This window comes from Streptopelia decaocto (genome assembly GCF_964273445.1).
Source record: "Streptopelia decaocto genome assembly, chromosome: 1".
NCBI lineage: Eukaryota > Metazoa > Chordata > Aves > Columbiformes > Columbidae > Streptopelia > Streptopelia decaocto.
This window is the reverse complement of record NC_138663.1, coordinates 100432127-100450734: the sequence shown is the minus strand read 5'-3', so window position 1 is coordinate 100450734 and position 18608 is coordinate 100432127. Positions and strand designations below refer to the sequence as shown.

General features: G+C 38.7%; 1 protein-coding gene across 4 annotated transcripts in view; it reads right to left on the bottom strand.

Moving 5' to 3' along the window:
• The window catches only part of TBL1X (transducin beta like 1 X-linked), a 199214-nt gene that overhangs the window by 82796 nt on the left and 97810 nt on the right, over positions 1 to 18608 (bottom strand). For all 4 annotated transcript variants that reach the window (XM_082047627.1, XM_082047623.1, XM_082047625.1 and 1 more), the window contains one exon: positions 7869 to 7976. The gene's annotated coding sequence lies outside the window, so the exon portion shown is untranslated. The remainder of the gene's footprint in view (positions 1 to 7868; positions 7977 to 18608) is intronic.

Below are 18608 nucleotides of genomic sequence, written 5' to 3'. Positions count from 1 at the left end.
AAGCAACTCCTTGCTATACCTTGATCTGTAATAGTATTTCTGAACTAGCAGTACAGAAATTGCCATTAGCTAGTATGGTAGGAACACTTCTTAGGACAGATTGCTGTTTTTCTAATCTTGTCAGCTACACTTAATGGGACATATTCTGAACACAAGGTTTTAGATAAATCAGCTAGAACACAAGTTTGCTTTAATGCCTTTTGCAATTGCAGAAGGAAGAATTGGTTGGTAAAGGCAAGCTGTAAAATGCTCCTAAAATACTGCATCTGAGAAGGTGTAAAATACTACTTGAAACAAACAGCAAGTTGATCTTTCACATATTCTATATTCTTCATAATTGCCTATCTAGACAGAAGTTATTAAATGTGTGATATAGTACATATGTGTATAATTAAAAGATCATAGATAATTAATATATAGTGTAAATAGTTCAGCATAAAAATGTTATTTCACTTGCAGGCCAGTTCCAGTTCCATGTGGGAAAAAGGTATGTGATGTAGCTAATGTGTTAAGGAGGCTCTCAAACAGTAACCTAAAGGGAAGCTTTAATTGTGGCTGGTTTGTTTTGTATTCCATTATCTTCCATGAAGCTAATCTCAGACTTTGGCACTTTATATTTCAACACAGAGAGAAAATGCTTAGCCAGAGACCTGGACTCACTGGAATCAGTAAGAAAGGTGCTGGTGGCCTCAGACCATCTATTACTGATAAGGTTGTATGTAGAACTCTACAGTACAAACTCTTCAAAACACATTATTGTTGCCCTTTTGAGTCAGACTGGCATCTTTTCTATGTAGTGGAGAATTAAAAATACTTTATACTTTTTCAGTTAGTTTTACAATGTTGAATGTAATCATTCTTTAAACATACAAGAAGTTGTTTTTTTTCTTTCTATTTTCTGTTAAGGAACTTAAAAATGATTAAGAACAATCATTATATCTAGTGACTGATTATGGGGGGAACAGCAAGGACTGGTGAGAAACTATTTTACATTTGCTTGATCAGCAATACACAATCATGTTATAGAAGGCGGCTCCTATGATTGATTATTCTGTTTATTAGGACTGGAAGTAGGCTAGATAAAAGGGAAATTAATTTGTGCATGCATCAGTTTAACTAAGCTTATTTAAATGGATTTAAGTTGACAATAAACACAATTCATGTAACAGAAATTTTGGATGCTTGCTAATTTATGTTGTAGCCCACAGAATAAACAATAAATAAATGTTAACCATCTCAGATATAACAAAATTTACAAACACATTTGTTTTATTACAACAGTGAAATTGTTTGGAAGAGTGTCTTCCTATTCTACATGAATTTTATGAGCAGGCAACAGCCACATTAACCCAACCTCCTGAAATCTTTATTAGGAGAAGATATGACACTGCAAAGCCCTGGGAAGCCACCTCAGGTCTGAAGGTCTGAATGCAACGTGGGTTATTCAAAGGGAACGGGCTTAGCCCAAGTCAACACAACAACTGTTTTGAGAAATACTGTGCAAATAGTTACACCAACATAGAACTGTTAACTCTGCTCCTTCGCTGGAGTTTGCTGTCCCTCACAGCTGAACCAGAGCAAGTGACTGTCTGAGCTCTCTTTCCTCCAGCTCTCCAACTACACCATTACAACAACTTTACTAAGTCAGTGTAATGAAAATTTATGAAAGAAAAGCTTTGGCCAAGGTACCGCATTACAAATCCTAATGTGAACCTGTGACCTCGGTGCATGAGTAAAAATGTATTATCAGTGATGACATACTTGTAATTCGAGTTTGGTTAACTATACCTGAAACCTCACCAGTTCACATCAAAGAATTACATCTTAGCTGTCATTACTATAGATAAGTAAACTTTTGAGAAAAATAATTATTTTATTTCTTTTCATTTGCAGTATTCAGAATGAAGACTGGAGAGTAAAATATTATGTGAAAATACTCGCAGGCTGCCTGAAGATGGAAACTCTCCTGAAATTAACTGATGTTAATCTGTATACTGGGCACAAATCTTTAGCATATACTATCTATATAATAGTATGATTATCTATAAATAATATTAATCTTCCACTGAATCAAAGCAGTTTGGGTGGGAACAACTCATACAAATACGTAAACAGCAATACACATCCTATACATCTCCAACCCTTAATTTATAGAGACACAGCTTACTGAAATCACAATTATATTATGTGTTCTGTTTCTGTGTGGGACAACTGTATGAGATGTTCAGACATTTAGGAGTATATTTAACTAGACTGCCTGTAGTAATTCCATTTCTACAGTGTAACATGACAGAAGAATTCAGTTTACAACAAAAGCATCATGTGAACCAGCCTTTTACAAAGCAGAAACCCCTATTCTTCAGAGGAAAACTGTCCTAATTCTGTTTGGGAAGCAGCAGATTTCCTGCACATACATAATCCCTCGTTACAGGTAGTTTGCAGAACATACGATGTCTCTGCAATGTGCTACACACGCAGTGTTTGCGCAGCACGTGTACAAGGACGTACCTGAATTTTCCAAGAGTGCCACGGCGTGAACTGAACTCACTGACCTGGGCAAATTTCTGCAGTTCTGCCCAGACAGGTTAAGCAAACCTCAGGTGGGTGAAGAAGAGTCATTCGTCTTTGTGAAGTCTCTGGGGAGTGAACTGACAGGAGCAGCCCGGGGCAGTGCTGAGCTCTGCGCTCACCCACCCCGTGGCAGCTCCAACACTTCTGAGCAGCGGCCGGTTTCTAAACCTGATTTCACTCACGCCTCATGGAGATATGCACCTTTTGCTTCATCTGGCACTCCAGGTAAGCTAAATATACAGTAATTAACAATTACAACCAAAATTGTCTTTCTCCACTCTGCATATCTATTACTAACACTTCCCGCTGCTTGGCGTGGTGAATGTGGTGTCCTTGTGTGCTCTACAAATCAAAAGACAGAGAACACAGGATTGGCACAGCCCAGTCCTAAAAGGTCTGAGTGATGTCTTAAATAATCACCTCAGTCTAAAAATCAAAAGATCATGCATTTTACCATTTTATTTTGAAGTGCTCACATCCTCAAGCCTCTCTTCAATTCACCAAAAACCTTCCTTGGAACCTTAGCTGTGTTAAAGAAAAAAAACTTTTTTTTTCTTTAAAGAACAATAATCTTATTCCACTAGAAGCAGTTTAAAACACTACCCTATCAAAAGGGCTCAAACCAAGTATCTCAGAAGTTGGCCATGCCTTGCATAGTCGCTTCCTTATCTCTCAAGCGTAATGTAAAGGCATAAAAATTGTTACCTAATAGACAAGTTCATGTTCTAGCTAGATATACTTTCTTCTGACTTGGCTAAAAGGTCAAAAAATACTGAATGAGTAATATTTCATTAATAAAACCAGAGGTCAGTTAACTATGATTCACCACGTAGCAGGAGAAGCATCAGAGAATATACAAATAAAACTCCGCTTTGGCCTTTGAAGAGCTGCAAATTTAAATAATGTTTGTTCTTACACTGTTTAAAAATATGTGTATTTTAAAAAACACTATGAACAATGAATGCTGAGTACTCAAAGGAAATAGTTCATGTGTAGGTCCACAGGTGCCATATTATTTTTTAACAATACTTGAAAAACAATTTTGGAAATCAAAATCAATACACAGTTTATTAACTAAAACCAAGAATTGTATTATAAAGGATACTGTTTAAAAGGAGTTTGATTTTTCTAGTTCATAAATCTAACTGACTAACAAAATGATTTGGTGGGATCTAGTGCCAACAGCATCTGTTGTTACCACACAGAAAGCTTCTCTCTGCCTGTGTAATACCATTGATAAAGTTCTAAATAAATTAAAACAAACCATTAAAATCAATAATTATAAAAGAATTATAAAAGTTGCTAAGGAAAAAGTATGGACAGGTGTACTATAATATTTTCCAAACTCAGGCACTTGGAAGCCAACTCTTTGATGATATCTTCTTTCACTTTTCTTATATAAAATGCGATGTTCTTCTTATGTAGAAATAAGACACACATTTCATCAAAATCAACCATCTTAATGCAGACCTATATGTACAAAATATCCCTCTCAATCATATTAAATGAACGCTTCTGAAATGTTTCTGAAAAAATACTGTTCTGGAAATACTTTTCAAAAAGAATCTTGAACATTTTCTTATGCTAATCTACGCCTGTGCACTTCTACCAAAGAGAGCCACAACCCGCGCCATCACATTTCACTTGTGACATTCTCACACTGCACCATTTCGGGCTCATTGAACAACAGAAACCTGTTCAGCATATCAGATGATCTATTTTAAAAATCTGCCACTTACATCCTACCCAACTCGTTCTTAAATTCAAAGTAACTAATTTATACAATAAACATCAACCTAGTAAAGGGTGATCAGTTTTTTCCTAAGTATCAAGCGCACACTCCTACTGTTTCTAACTGAACTCCCTGAATTCTTTCCGTTCTCACATCTAATTTCGCCTCATCTCTGTTTCACCTTGCTTTTTACACTCTAAGGTTTTCTAGTCAAGATACTATAATTCTCTCTGTATTCATACAACATATCACACATGATCTTGAGATAGTCAGCCTCTTGTCATTGTCACCCCCATCATATCAATGATAACAATAACAGTAAGAATGCATGAGACAAAATTAATTTGCCCGTATTTTGTTAAAACATACTTTTATTAGTCTTGATACTGATTCTGGCCATAATTTTCAAAAGCCTCTACTAACTTGTTGAAATAATTCTCATGTCTACCTAGTGGAAAGTCCAAAAGTGCTCTGACACTCACCATGTAAAAATTGTTGCCATTCCTTGGGTAACTAAACCAGCAAAACACAGGACTCAAGAAACTTCTGTGGTCCATTCCCAGGCACAAGGGATGATCCACTAAAAATAACTACTAACTTTGTAAAATCCAAATGTTTTTCTCTGCTTTTGGGTTTTCTCATACTGGTGCAGATAAGCAATCATTACAGAACCAGCCAAGCAGATTTGCACTGGTGCTCCTAGTAACAAATTCCAACAAGGAGTTTCTGCTATATTTGATGCCAGGAAGTTACATGAAATTTTCCTGGAGCTTCTTTCTTTGAAACATTAAATTTTCTGCCTTTCTTGGCTCTGTGTTCACCCTAGACTGGTTAGAGACATTTTCTTGTGGAGATGAAAGTCACAGTGTTACTATGAGATGGAACACCACTAAACCCTATCAGAGAACTGGATGACATGCTAGTTAAGTTTGTATTTGTAAAATGTGAAAAGAACTATGAAGGAACATCCATCCATCCGAGAGGTGTGAGACAGAAATACCACGCAGGCAGTAGTAACACATCAGGCGCTCCTGATTTTTTTTTGTTCTTTCTAACACCAAAATGATAATTACACTCCAGAACTGTGCATTCAATATAAAAAGTTTAGTTAAGCACAAGCACGGAAGTTCATTAGCCCAGTAAACTATAAGAAAATGAACAGAAATGAAAATGTGGAAGGGCTCTCCTTACCCCACTGCCACCAGGGACCAAAAACCACTATTAAAGAGTTCAAAAAAGGCAACCTCTGCCAAAAAAAAAAAAATCACACTATAATTCTGGGTTAGGGGTGTAAGTAGATTGAAATATACATTGCACCTAAAAAACCCCCAACAAACTCATCTAGAAATTAACGTAAATAGGGAATTTACGGCTAAAGAAAAAAAGACTAGAAAGCAGAGGGCCTCCAATTTCTGATTCCTATTTTAAAAGAATACAAACACGCTATGCAAAAAATCTCCCCAAAATAACATATATTTTCTTATTTGTAAGTAGAAAAAAGGCATTTTTACAGATAAGGAGGCCATTAGTAACCAAAAAGAATGTTGAAAGACAACTTTAAAAAGCACACCCAGAAAATTTGTGCCTTAGAGTCTTAAAAGTGTTTGCGAGAGTTTAATTTAAATGATGCTAATTTTCAATACATTTTGGAACACCAGAGAAATTCAGTAAGACTGCTACCATCTCCTGGCAATATCTGAAGATGGTTAGTGGTATGATCTCAGTAATTACAGAGCTCTAAGCCATTATTAATCTCACGCAAAATAACCAGCAAACTGATGAAGGATACATTTACTGGGAAATGACACAAATAAAACTGATGCCATTCAACACCATTTTATAGAAACATGGTCAGTAAAACAGAAAGGTTGATTTAATCATCTGATAAAGCTACAAACTGTGGTCAGTACAAGTTATTCCACAGGTGAAACATGCAGACTCTTGAACAGTATTTAGCTTACAGCCACACAACATTCAGAGTTAGGAAATTATTATCAGTACCATTGACTGTGATTAAGACACAGATAGAAAACAGTAGTTGTTAACAAGAAATAATAATTGAAGAAGAGTGTTTGACATTACCCCAACAAAATCATCCAGTACTAGCTCAACATTATCTAAGAGTACCATCAACGATACAAAAGTAAATATTGTTGATGGCAGTTATGGCACAAAAAAATGTTGGATTGGTTAAAAAAGGTAGCAGAGCAGTTATTCAGAGTAATATGGATTGCTTTGTAAGACAAGGACAGTGTATTGCAGCCAAGCGGACTTATGTAGCAAGCAAGAAAGAAATAATGCAGGTAATACCCAGAAAAGGGTGCATAAAAGACAAGGACTTAAAAAATAAATACCATCTTTGTGGCACAGAAACAATTCAATACAAATGCCAGTGATATCTTATGACAAGAAGGAGTAATAAGAGTCCCCATACACTTAAGTGCATGGCACCAGATGCTACTTTTGTTCACAGCATTAGTGATACTGGAACAGTGATTACAGGTGTATAGCCGCCGCACTGTTTTCCAAAGATGGCAAAGATCTTGTTTTTTTTGCATGGTTTCTCCATAAGTCACCAAAAAATGTGTTAAGGTGTTAACCAGAATGCCCCACATGCTGTTATTAGCACAGTGAGGTATTCAGAAAGTTGTGCGAAAAGAGCACAGCAGCAATCTGCAAAGGCTGCAGAGAACCAGTGAGTGTTACATGAACACAGAAACAGCCCCTGGTCCATTCCAGGAGATTAAGAGAGCTCAAGCCTAATGTTAGTGACCAGGCAGTGTTGACAGCGGTGTACGTACTGTGGTAAGACAGATTTTATCACTGATGGGTTCTGGGGTTATTTCCTATCATAGCAATTACTTAATGCTGAAGACACCTAAAGAACCATACAGTGCTTCTTTGCTTTGTTACATTGTGGCTCTTCAATCTGTAACCTCGAAAAAAACCCTGAATAAAGGTAGACCTTTTGCCAAATGTCTCTATTTGAGAGAGCTAGACTGCCATAGCCTTAAATCACAGAATCACAGAATGTTAGGGAATGGAAGGGACCTCCAAAGATCATCTAGTCCAATCCTCCTGCCGGAGCAGGAACACCTAGATGAGGCTACACAGGAAGGCGTCCAGGCGGGTTTTGAATGTCTCCAGAGAAGGAGACTCCACAACCTCCTGGGCAGCCTGTTCCAGTGCTCTGTCACCCTCACTGTGGAGAAGTTTCCTCTCATATTTAAGTGGAACCTCCTGTGTTCCAGTTTGTACCCATTTCCCCTTGTCCTATCATTGGTTGTCACTGAGAAGAGCCTGGCTCCATCCTTGTGACACTCACCCTTTATATATCTGTAAACATTAATGAGGTCACCCCTCAGTCTCCTCCAAGCTAAAGAGACCCAGCTCCCTCAGCCTTTCCTCATAAGGGATATGACAGCAACGGTCCAAATACATCATCACGTATATGCCCAGGAACTAACCGTACCTGCGGCTTCACTAGGGAAAAACCTGAAAGGCAGCTGGATAGCAAACCACGTTCTTGTGGTAGTCTCCTGTTTGCTGATTACTTTCGGCTTACCTGGTCGTGAGACCCTCGAGCTGCTGAATGCTGCTCCTCGCAGGCTGCTGTCAAGAGTCTGGGGGTTGGAGTTACCATGGAGATCACCGCATCTGACAGCTGAGAAGGCTGCAATGAGAGACACAGATACTCATCAGCCAGTTTCCATCACCTCATCAAAACAATGGGATTTGAATCCTTTTGCTTCAGGCATTTGCTAAGGTACTATTTCCCAATTTAGGAGCTTTGGACAAAAAAAACCAACACCCATCAGAGAGGGAATCAAAGAGGCAAGGGCCAGCCCCAGCAACTCACAGCTTTCAAGGGCTTTGCAAAGCCCTGCACTTTTTCAGGAACCCAAAAGAGTCCCAATATACACTGAGCATGGCTCAACATTTTTCAGCCTCTTTGGTCAAGTGCAACACCAGCAAACAACTCATCCAGAACCGCTGCAGAGCACAGGGCAGAAACACCAGCGAGTTGTCCCAGAGCAGCGCGGGGCATCCAAAAGGGCTCCCTGAGAAAGCTCCTGCTGGGAACTGACTGAGTATCACTTCTGTGCAAAAAGAAGTAAGAAGGCCAAAGAAATTACCTTCCCGCATGTTGAGGGAGGAAAGTCTAAAGGAAAGCATTTACAAAATTCGAAGATGCAAGATAGTCCGGCATTCCATTGCAAAAATAAACCTATTTGCAGACTTTTCCATGCCTACCATTAAGCATGATAAGCAAAGCCTTATCTCCTATTTCCTCTGCCATTCACCCACCATCTATCTACAATAGTTTCCTACTCCTGCATTGCAAGCCTTAAGCCCTATGCTCAGTTTTTGTCTATGTAATCTAATAATTAAATGCTGTAAAGTGAAATGAGATATTCATTGGAGACTTTTAAAATTAATTATACTCTTCCACACAAACATCCAACAGCTTTAAAAACTATACATTAAGGAGCATTTTATGATATAATCAATTTAATAAATAACATATTTAAACACATCATCAGGAGAAGCTTTCATAAATCCAGCTCTAATTCCCAGTCTGCAGTACTACAGCATGTTCTCATTTACATCACTGTGAGACAAATACACTATCTAACCAAACACAACTACTGACCTGCGAAAGAGTTATACCTATTCTAATCAGAGGTGAATCACTATACAAGGGACAAGAAATGCCTATGCAAGCATCATAGAACTCCATAGTTTTTCTGAGTTGGTCTACTGAATGCATATGAACCTCCCTGGCTACCTATACATTATAATTACCAATCTAACTCTCACATGGCATTCTGACGTGACTGTTGTCATCTCTCCATCTTATTTTTGAATTGTATCCCATCTCATTTTTCTGTAGAGCATGTTATATTGATGGAAAATATAACATGCTCAAGAAGCGTAACTCTGTGTAAATATAAAATCTGAAAATCCAAGCAACAATTAGAGGATTTTTCTGTTACAAATTCTCTATGTCTTATGGGAAAACTGTTAAGAGTATTATTATATTAAAATGATCTCTATTCAATACAATATGCTGTGCAACAGTAACTAACATATACTGAGGCTGCTCTGATGACAAATACCAGGAAAATAACTGACTCATCTGTGCTGAAGGCTGCTGCAAGATTCACGGAGTTTAAAGGACACCGTAAAATATCAGATACTCATATTGTGTAGATGGAAGTGTTTTTATTGAAGAAATTGTACTAGTTCTTTTTGCCATTATTATACTCATGGTTAGGCCACGTTTTCATCTTTTCTGTTTATGCATCTTATATAGTGGATCACTGGAGCTTTTATTGGTGACAGGATCACGTCAAGGCCACTCGTCTTCCCAAGCCAATGCAGAGCAGGCAGGAGGTGTCACTAGGGGCAGCACCGGCAACACCAGCTGGAAGAGCTGGAAGTCCTCTGGTTAAGACTGGCTTTGCTTACCTTGCCAGATAACTAATTGGTAAATACATCGATACTGACTCTCTAACAAAAGTTTTTTTTGTGCAAAGACTAGGGTCAAGTAAATAAATGATTTTCAAGAATGAAGCAAGGTGAAAGAGACAAAATCAGAGATGAAAAGAAGTTATTTCTTTATTATTAATTACCCATAAGTGTCAGTGACACGGAAAAGTTACACGGATTTCCCCCACAATTGGGTGAGAGCATACATGTGGATGGGTGTAATAATTTGTCATTCTACCAGATGCACCTACCCATAAGGTTTTAATCAACAATAAAATGATTTCTTAAAATCTAATTTCATGCAGACATAAGTGCTAATATAAGCTTTGAAATAAATTATATGCAAAGAGAAGTTGCGAAAGTGATTAGAGCACTGTAAAAATACTTTAATATGAAATATTTAAGAGTTCAACTTGTACAGTTTATGGGGGAAAAAAAAAGACAGATGATCTGATTACAGCACCTAAGTGTTTTCATAGGGAGAAAGTACTAAGTACTGGCTGGCTTGTGAATATAGAAAAGAAGGGTATGCATAAAACAAATCAGCATCTCAAAGCTGATGCTAAATTCAAATGAGAAATAAAGCACATGCTTTGCACCACCTGTGACTAACCATTAGAGCACAGCTATCCAAAAGAGAATGCAGAGATTCTCCATTTGTTGATATCAAGTTTTAGTGCAACTTTTCTAGAACACGAATTTTTATAAAAATACAAGTTATTCCGCAGTCATATGCAAGTTACTGGGTTACATACAGACAGGCAAAGTTTGCAGTATGGAAAAAGGAAGATCAGGTGATACAGTCACCCCTTGCTGGTCATAAATTAAATATATTATGATCTGAAATGATTGTTTAGCTTTGTAACTAAAGCACTGGATGACGGTGAACAGTGTGCACGCCAAGCTGCTGGTGCTGGCACATACTTAGTGACACATCTGTGCATCTAACACACACGTATAGTGAGAGAGCAGGTGCGTGTTCAGGCTGTATATGGAGTCAGAGAATTACAACCTTCCTTCTAAAGACAGGTAGACTACATTCTGCCACAAATAATATTCTGGCTTCCAATTTAGGAAGCCAGTTCTTTCCTCCATGAGCTGAAAGGTCTCAGTCATGGGACAGCGGTAGCAGGAGTTCTCTTCACATTCGAGTCATTCGAGGCATTAGTGAGATGACTGACAGCAGGCAATACGACTGCCGCTCCCTAAATCTGTGCCTCCGCTCCAGAGACGTAGAACAATGAATAACAGTGCTTCGTGATATTAACTGTTTGCCAGTCCATCCCAGCAGGCAGTAAGCTTTCTGGGCAGAAAATGCTTCCTAGTAGGGTATTTCAGCAGGTCAGACAAGCAGCTCCCCACCTCAGTGAAAATCCAGGTGCTGCCATGACCCTGCAGCATCACAACTCTAGCTCTGTTCCTACAGCACAGCCCTACTCTGGGGGGAGTGGGAGGAAAAAAGGAAATAAGAAAAAAGAAATTGCCTAAATGTTACGCTGAGCTGCTCTCATAGTTAACAACCATAAAGATTTTGTCCCTTAAGCAATGATATGGAAAAATATTGGAAGTGCCAACTTAGCTAGCGTTAGTGCTGTTGCGACGCTTTGGGCTGCCAAGCTGCCAGTAAATTTAAACATGTTTAAATATCAAGCAAAAATAAGAGTTCAAAAATTTCATTCATATTCACTGATTGTAAATCTGGTCCATATGGTATGACTTTGGACATTGCACTACTTTGGAAAACACAAAAGTCAGCCACATGATGCAAACAGGTCCATCGATCTCCGTATCTCTCAGCTGCTCCATCAGACACAGCCTCCCTGAAGCAAAACCATGGAAAACACTGACATCCAACTCGCACACAGTCGATACAAAAATCCCTGCTTACATCAGAAGTGCAAATTCAGCTGAAGAACGCTAAAGTTGCCTTTCACCCCACCCCTAGTTGGGACATGGCTGAGCACAAGCTTGGTGGCTGCCAAGCCACACAGCACCACTTACATTGAGAGGTCAATAAAGTCACAGTCACTTAAAGGAAGCCTGAATTTGGTGCCACAGATGAAACACTGTATTTATCCACTGCTTCATATGTATATTTCCTTTTGCAGGCACCTGCATAACTTTAGGAAACTGAATTTATAGGAGGCACTTGAAGTTATCAGCTGTGCAGGTGTCTAGGGGTAAGAACACCTAAATAGTACAGTAAATTTACTCTTGATTTAAACCCAGAGTAATTAGTCACATCATTTAGGAAGATGTTCTTGTAAATCCTGCTAAATTTCTCTAAATAGATTTAGAGGAAGTGGTTGAGTCACCATCCCTGGAGGTGTTTAAAAAGCATATAGATGAGGCTTCTAGGGATGTAGTTTAGTGGCAGAGTTAGGTTATGGTTGGACTTTATGATCTTGAGGGTCTCTTCCAATCAGAATGATTCTATGATTTTTCCAGTCTGATTTATGTTTAAATACTATTTCTGCCTAGTTTCCAGTAAGTTGTTTTATTTTTACTAGACAACATAGATGAGGAGAAACCAAACCAGTAACATTACTACTCTGTTCCATCACACTTCTCTTTACACTGTTCCATAATAGAAAAAAAAAAAAAACAAAACATTAATTGGGTGACTAGTTTATTATCCCTCTCCTTTCTGGCTTTTAAAGACACAGAGGAGTTTAAATGATAAACAGGCCACCTTCAACAGACACTGAACTACAAAAGCATTTTTGAAGGATTTCCCTATATCTCTGGGGAAAAAAAGTACAGGATACCTAGTGCACAACATTAATATTTTGCTTCCTTTCAAACTGATAAACAGCTTTAATATTTTAAAATAACCCCTGGGGGATTATAGTTAAGCAGGACTATATGGAAGGTTCCAATAGGACACCAATAATTATGCCACCCTTCTGCAAAAAAAACCCTTAAAATGTATTTTCTAAAGGACTTCCTAAAAAGTGTGTACGTATGAGTGAAAAAAACATTCCAACATTTGCAAAACTTCTGCTGATGCGCCAGGTTTTTAGTTTCTTTATAGATTAACATCATACATAAACATAATCACAGAGGTATGACCGCAGCTGTGGCCACCCTTGGGGCATGACCTGCAATTAGCAGGCACAAAGATCATGGATAACACTGCAGTCATGTGGAGCCACAACCGGGACCTCTATTTTCAACACAACACAACGTGCTGGGTTTCTCTGTCGTGTTTCCACAGAGCACCTATGCACTGGAACTTCAATCTCCGTTCAGAAAAGCCCACACAATGCCTGCATATTAATGTATTTGCCCTAAGGTCTTATAGAGAAAATAAATAGAATTCAACGGCTTGCTATGATAAAAAATTTCCTCTCTGGGTACTTGTGTATTTGTCTTTCCCCTGTAGCCACCTCCTCTAAAGGAAGTTAGGAAAGTTTTTTTTTATTTTATATATACCATAGACGAATGGTCAGATTTGATGAAGGAAACAAATTAATGAGTCAGTCAGAAACCAGAGTCAACTTTGAAATAAATATTCATTATAGTACTAGTGCAAAAAGTTTTCCCATGGTAAAACCTGAGCCAAAGCAATAAAAAAACCTTAGAAATAACCCCTGTCTTCGCAGAAAAACTTAAAAATACTTTGACTTGAGAGCCTCTCCCCAGAACATGGCAGTCTTTCAGGTGCAGCTCACAGGGCCTGGGCTGCCACTTTGAAGCCAGTGTCTGGAGGGAACACAAAACTGCAAGTGGAAACTCTTTTCATGTTTCTTCTTAACAAAGTCTCTCAAAGCTAGCAGACATCATGAAATTAGGAGTTTCAGAAGTACAGTCTCATTAATCTGGCCATATCCTGCCACCCCCTTTATGCAGGCTCCTCCAGAGATCAATTAACTCTTACCATCCTGAACAGTAACTTAATACAACCAGTCTTAGAGCCAGACCAGAAGCCACAGTTACAGCATCGATTCTCAAAAAATATTTACCACAGTCAATGCTTTGCCTGCACAGACGCTTCAACAGCTTTAGATTTTTCTGCTTCACCTGTGTATTTCAATGTAGTAGATATTCTCCCTATCATGCATAATAGTTTCAGAGGCAGGAGATACATGAGCTATCTATCATTATTTGATATGCAAGTACTTTCAGTAGTGATAACGAATTCATGGGAAACTGAGCTGTCAGTAACCAAGGCAGGTACCAATTCTCAAAATGCTTAGTACTATAAGACGATTTTTTACAGTACATGGATTCATGGGTGCTGTAGCATCCAACACAGCAATTCTGATAAGTTTTTATGAGAAAGATACACATGGATCACGTAGCACAACATTTATTTTCCCAACCCTTAGGCAAACGGAATGCTATTTTTCTAATTAACAAGTCCAGATTAAAAAAAAAAATAAAAATCCTTCTCTCTTGATGTGAACTCATAAGATTTCTGCTGAACTTTATAAAACATGAAACAAAAAGCACAGCATGTCTAGGACTGCTGTGACAGAAACATAAAGAAAAGCGCTTAATTATTAAATCTGTGATACTGCAGGTAGATGAGAAAGAACGATCTGCTTCAGAAGCACTGAACTGTAATCCTCCCGTTTGTCTATTTAGCTCTACCTCAGGCAAAAGCAGAGGAGAAGAAACAGCAAAGAAGAAATGCATTGCCCTAACAATCACCATTAAATGATTTAAAAGTGCAAGCTTAAAAAGAAAGCCACCCAATTTAGTTTAATTCATGTACCTTTTGCCCCCAGAAGATCTGTCATTCTAACCTAAGAAATGAACCTTCAAGTCTTTGGTCCCCGGTTGCACAAATACCGCATTGCTTTCAGCATGCACACCTTGGGGGTACCCAACTGCAGAGCAGAATGTAGAAGGATTTGTTGTTTCCCACATCTGGACAATGCAGAGTGTGTACAGTTTTCTCAAGGTGAATCAGTAATGTGAACTGCAGCCCACGGCAAAGACAGAGCTGGTGCAATTTTCTTAAACAAGGTTTAACGTGTGTAGCCAATATCATCAGCTTCATTTTGGATTAGCTGCAGTTTCCAAGAAATTTTGAAGGTGGGATACAACTGGCACGGTGGTGACATATTCTTGACGTTGCGGAGGCATAAATAACTGTTGCAAGCTCAGGCTTTAAGAGAAATAACTACAATTAATTTACTACAGTAGAGATGGCATGCACTTTGGACATGCCACAGGGGATTTGGGGAGCGGCTTGTCCCCAAAGAGCTTTTTGTAACTTCATCTCATGTGGAACTTCAGCTACACATCACTGTCACCAGATGCATGTATGTGGTAATTAATATATTTAAGTTGCATTTTCCCCTTACTTTACAGCAATTGTATGAAACACTCTAGGCTAGAAGCTGCTGAATCAGGAAATGGATGAGAAGCTAACTAAAATGTCTTTCTAGTTATTGATTCCTGCTCTCTGTTTCATGTCGGCTTCCTAGAATCCATCCAGCACAAGCACGAAAAGGGTAATGAGTTTCTGAACACACACTCTAATAGTGCACACTGCATCAAAGATTTCAGTAATTGCCTGGATGCTGCTTCCCAGCAGTACTAAACAACTTAAACATAATTAGCTGGAAGCCCTATGGGCTGCATTTCACCACTGGAACACCTCTTACACTAATCCATTTATCAGGCTGACAGATGACTGAATCACTGGTACTGTGGACCCATTCTACTAATACTATTTCTTAAGCCAACATTTTTGTTTGTTCCTTATGCGGTACATTTTTGCAAAGAAAAAAATCTGCATTATTTAAAGCAGAGAGAAAACCAGACACAGAATACATTAATCTCTTCCTAGTAATGAACAATGCTATTTGTTTGATTAGACCACTACGTATAAAATGCTGGTGCTATCAGGCAGATAAGGGAAACAAAATGTATGCATTATGGAACTGTACAGTGCCAAAAAATAATAGGGAAACACGCAAACACTGAAAGAGCCTTTGGAAATTTTCCAGCCATTCAGAAATTTTTGGAAGTTTGGATAAGAGGATAGTTTTCAGGGTTTCCTTCCTAATGATGGCCTGGCTGTAGCTTTCAAGCCAAAATTTCTCCATACTACTTACTTTTTGTACATCCTTCTGAATGACAGGTGACAAAAGACATTTTTAAAATGTTTGAACTATATGCAAATAGCCATGATTTGAACATCATGCTGCCACAGAACTATGCACTTTGCAAGCTGCTAGAGACTTTTCACAGAAGTACAAAAAATATTTAATTTCTTAGCCGGCGTTTTCTAATGTTGTAACAAAAACTATTTTATCGTTGTATCCCTGCGGCTTCTATTTCTAGACAGGTTCCAATAAGTGAACCTCTGCAGGGGCTGAAATTTTGACGACTGCAGACAAAGTCTTCCCAAAATGCATCAACTATTGAAATGAAGTAATTATAAAAATGCTGAATTCTCATCAAATTCTTTTAAATGATAAAAAAAATTACTCTAGGATGTTATACTGTTATACTTCCTTTGTAACAAGTTGTGGGACAGAAAATAAAAAGGGACGAAGTTGGTAATGGCCAGTTTGAGAACACAGAAAAAAGAGGGCGTCCCTCTTTTAGACTTGTTATACTGTGGTCAATAATCCATATTCTCGCTTGGAATCACCAGAACCCAGCTGGACTGGTACCATTGTTTCATCTGCTTATTTCCCCTGGATATTCTCATTGTGGACAGAGAAAATCTTCATGTCACAAAACAATAAGAAGAAATTACTCCTTGTACTACTTCAACATAAGCCTAATATGCTTGTTGTAAACCTGACAGCTGACATTCATTAATTTGCTTAAAAATAATATTGCAAGTTAAACTATGGCCTCATCCTTTTAGCTGGGAAGATGACCATCAGTATGAGTTCAATTCCAAAGGCTATACTTAACTATTTAACAATGAATAAGATAATTTAAATATAGCTATTCAGGGATCAGAAACAAACTGATTTAGCTTGTTAATCAAGCAGCAGCAAGACAAGATTCAGTCAGCACTTCCCTTGATCACAGTCCAACCATCCATCTCAGAAAAGAGTGAAGGAACGGCAGGTACTCAGACATTGCCAGACTTGATTTTGTAAAAAAAGGCAACCACAGGTTTTCACCCTGTCTGGTAAAGTACCTAGCAGGTTATTAACTACTGAGCTGTTGGAGACTTCTTCATGTGAACCCAGGAGCAGAAATCTCAGTTTCACATGCACTCTCCACCCACTCCTTCCCTCCGGCCTGAAACTGGAAAATTCATCCCAGGACACTGATGCTTGCGCATCAGCCAGCCAACCCCTGTCATTCAAAGTCAGACCTTCCTTCCCAGCTTCATCTCCTCTGTTTTGTATATTTCCTACTTCTACATGCAGTTGGCGGCTGGTCAAGAGTGGTGTTCCCCAGGGCTCAGTACTGAGGCAAGTTCTGTTTAATCTCTTTATCAACAATATGGAGGAGGGGATTGTGTGCACCCTCAGTAAAATTACAGATGACAACAGGTTGAGCAGGAGTTTTGATCTGTTCAAGGGTGGCCCAGGTGGCCAAAAAGGCCAACAGTATCCTGGTGCGTATCAGGAATAGCGTAGCCAACAGGACCAGGGAAATGATCGTCCCCTGTACTCAGCGCTCGTGAGGCCGCACCTTGAATCCTGTGTTCAGTTTTGGGCCTCTCATCATAAGAAGGACATCTAGTTCTTCTACTTAGAAGAACCAGAGAGTTCAGAGGAGGGTGACGAAGCTGATGAGGCATCTGGAGCACAAGTCTGATGAGCAAGAGCTGAGGGAACTGGGGCTGTTCAGCCTGGAGAAAAGGAGGCTGAGGGGAGAGTTGATCACTGTCTACAACTACCTGAAAGGAGGTTGTAGCATGGAGGGGGTTGGTCTCTTCTACCAAGCAGCAAAAGACGAGAGGAAATGGCCTCTAGTTGCACCAGAGGAGGTTTCGATTGGATATTAGGTAAAATTTCTTCTGAAAGTGTTGTCAGGCTTTGGAACAGGCTGCCCAGGCACGTGGTGGAGTCACCATCCTTGGAGGGGTTTAAAAGACGTGTAGAGGTGGCACCTAGGGACATGGTTTAGCGGTGTACTTGGCAGTGTGAGGTTAACAGTTGGACTCAATGGTCTTAAAGGTCTTTTCCAACTGAAATTATTCTGATTCTATGATCTTTGGACTTTTCAAGTCCTGACTGGGCCAAACCCAGAAGAGCCTGGTCTAATCCCAGAGCTGGTCCTGCTTTGAGTCAGGTGTTGAACTAGAGACCTCCTGAGGTCCCTTCCAACCTTAATTATCTTATGATCCCATTGTAATAATCTCTGCATATTAAAACTACACCTGCTTGTTGTGCTTTTTACACAAGAAACTTAATAAGGAACATAAGGGCAGAAAGACGCATATTCAATTAAGACAGACCAAAGGTCTTAAAGATAGAGAACAGGAGATGTTCTTTCTGATCATACAAAGTTTATGCTGGTTAAGTAACTATAACAATACTTAAGACTGATGACTAAAGACGCAGAATGTTTTTTTTATACTGCAGATTACTTTCCAGCATTACCTTTTCCTTTTACCTAAACCATTTGTAGAGCCATAGGAATAAAAACTACTTAAATTACAGTTTAACTATGTGAATTGTAATACCTCCCAATTAAAATGCATGATATACAGTAAGAAGTTATATTATCTGGATATCAAAAATGCAGCTGAGAATACTGGCTAGAGAAATACATTAAATGAAAAAAAAAAAAAAAAGAGCAGATACCCGAATTTATCTGCAGTAAACAGGACTGGGAAAAACATGAGTTTTTCAAAACACAAAGCCAAAAATCCCTCCAA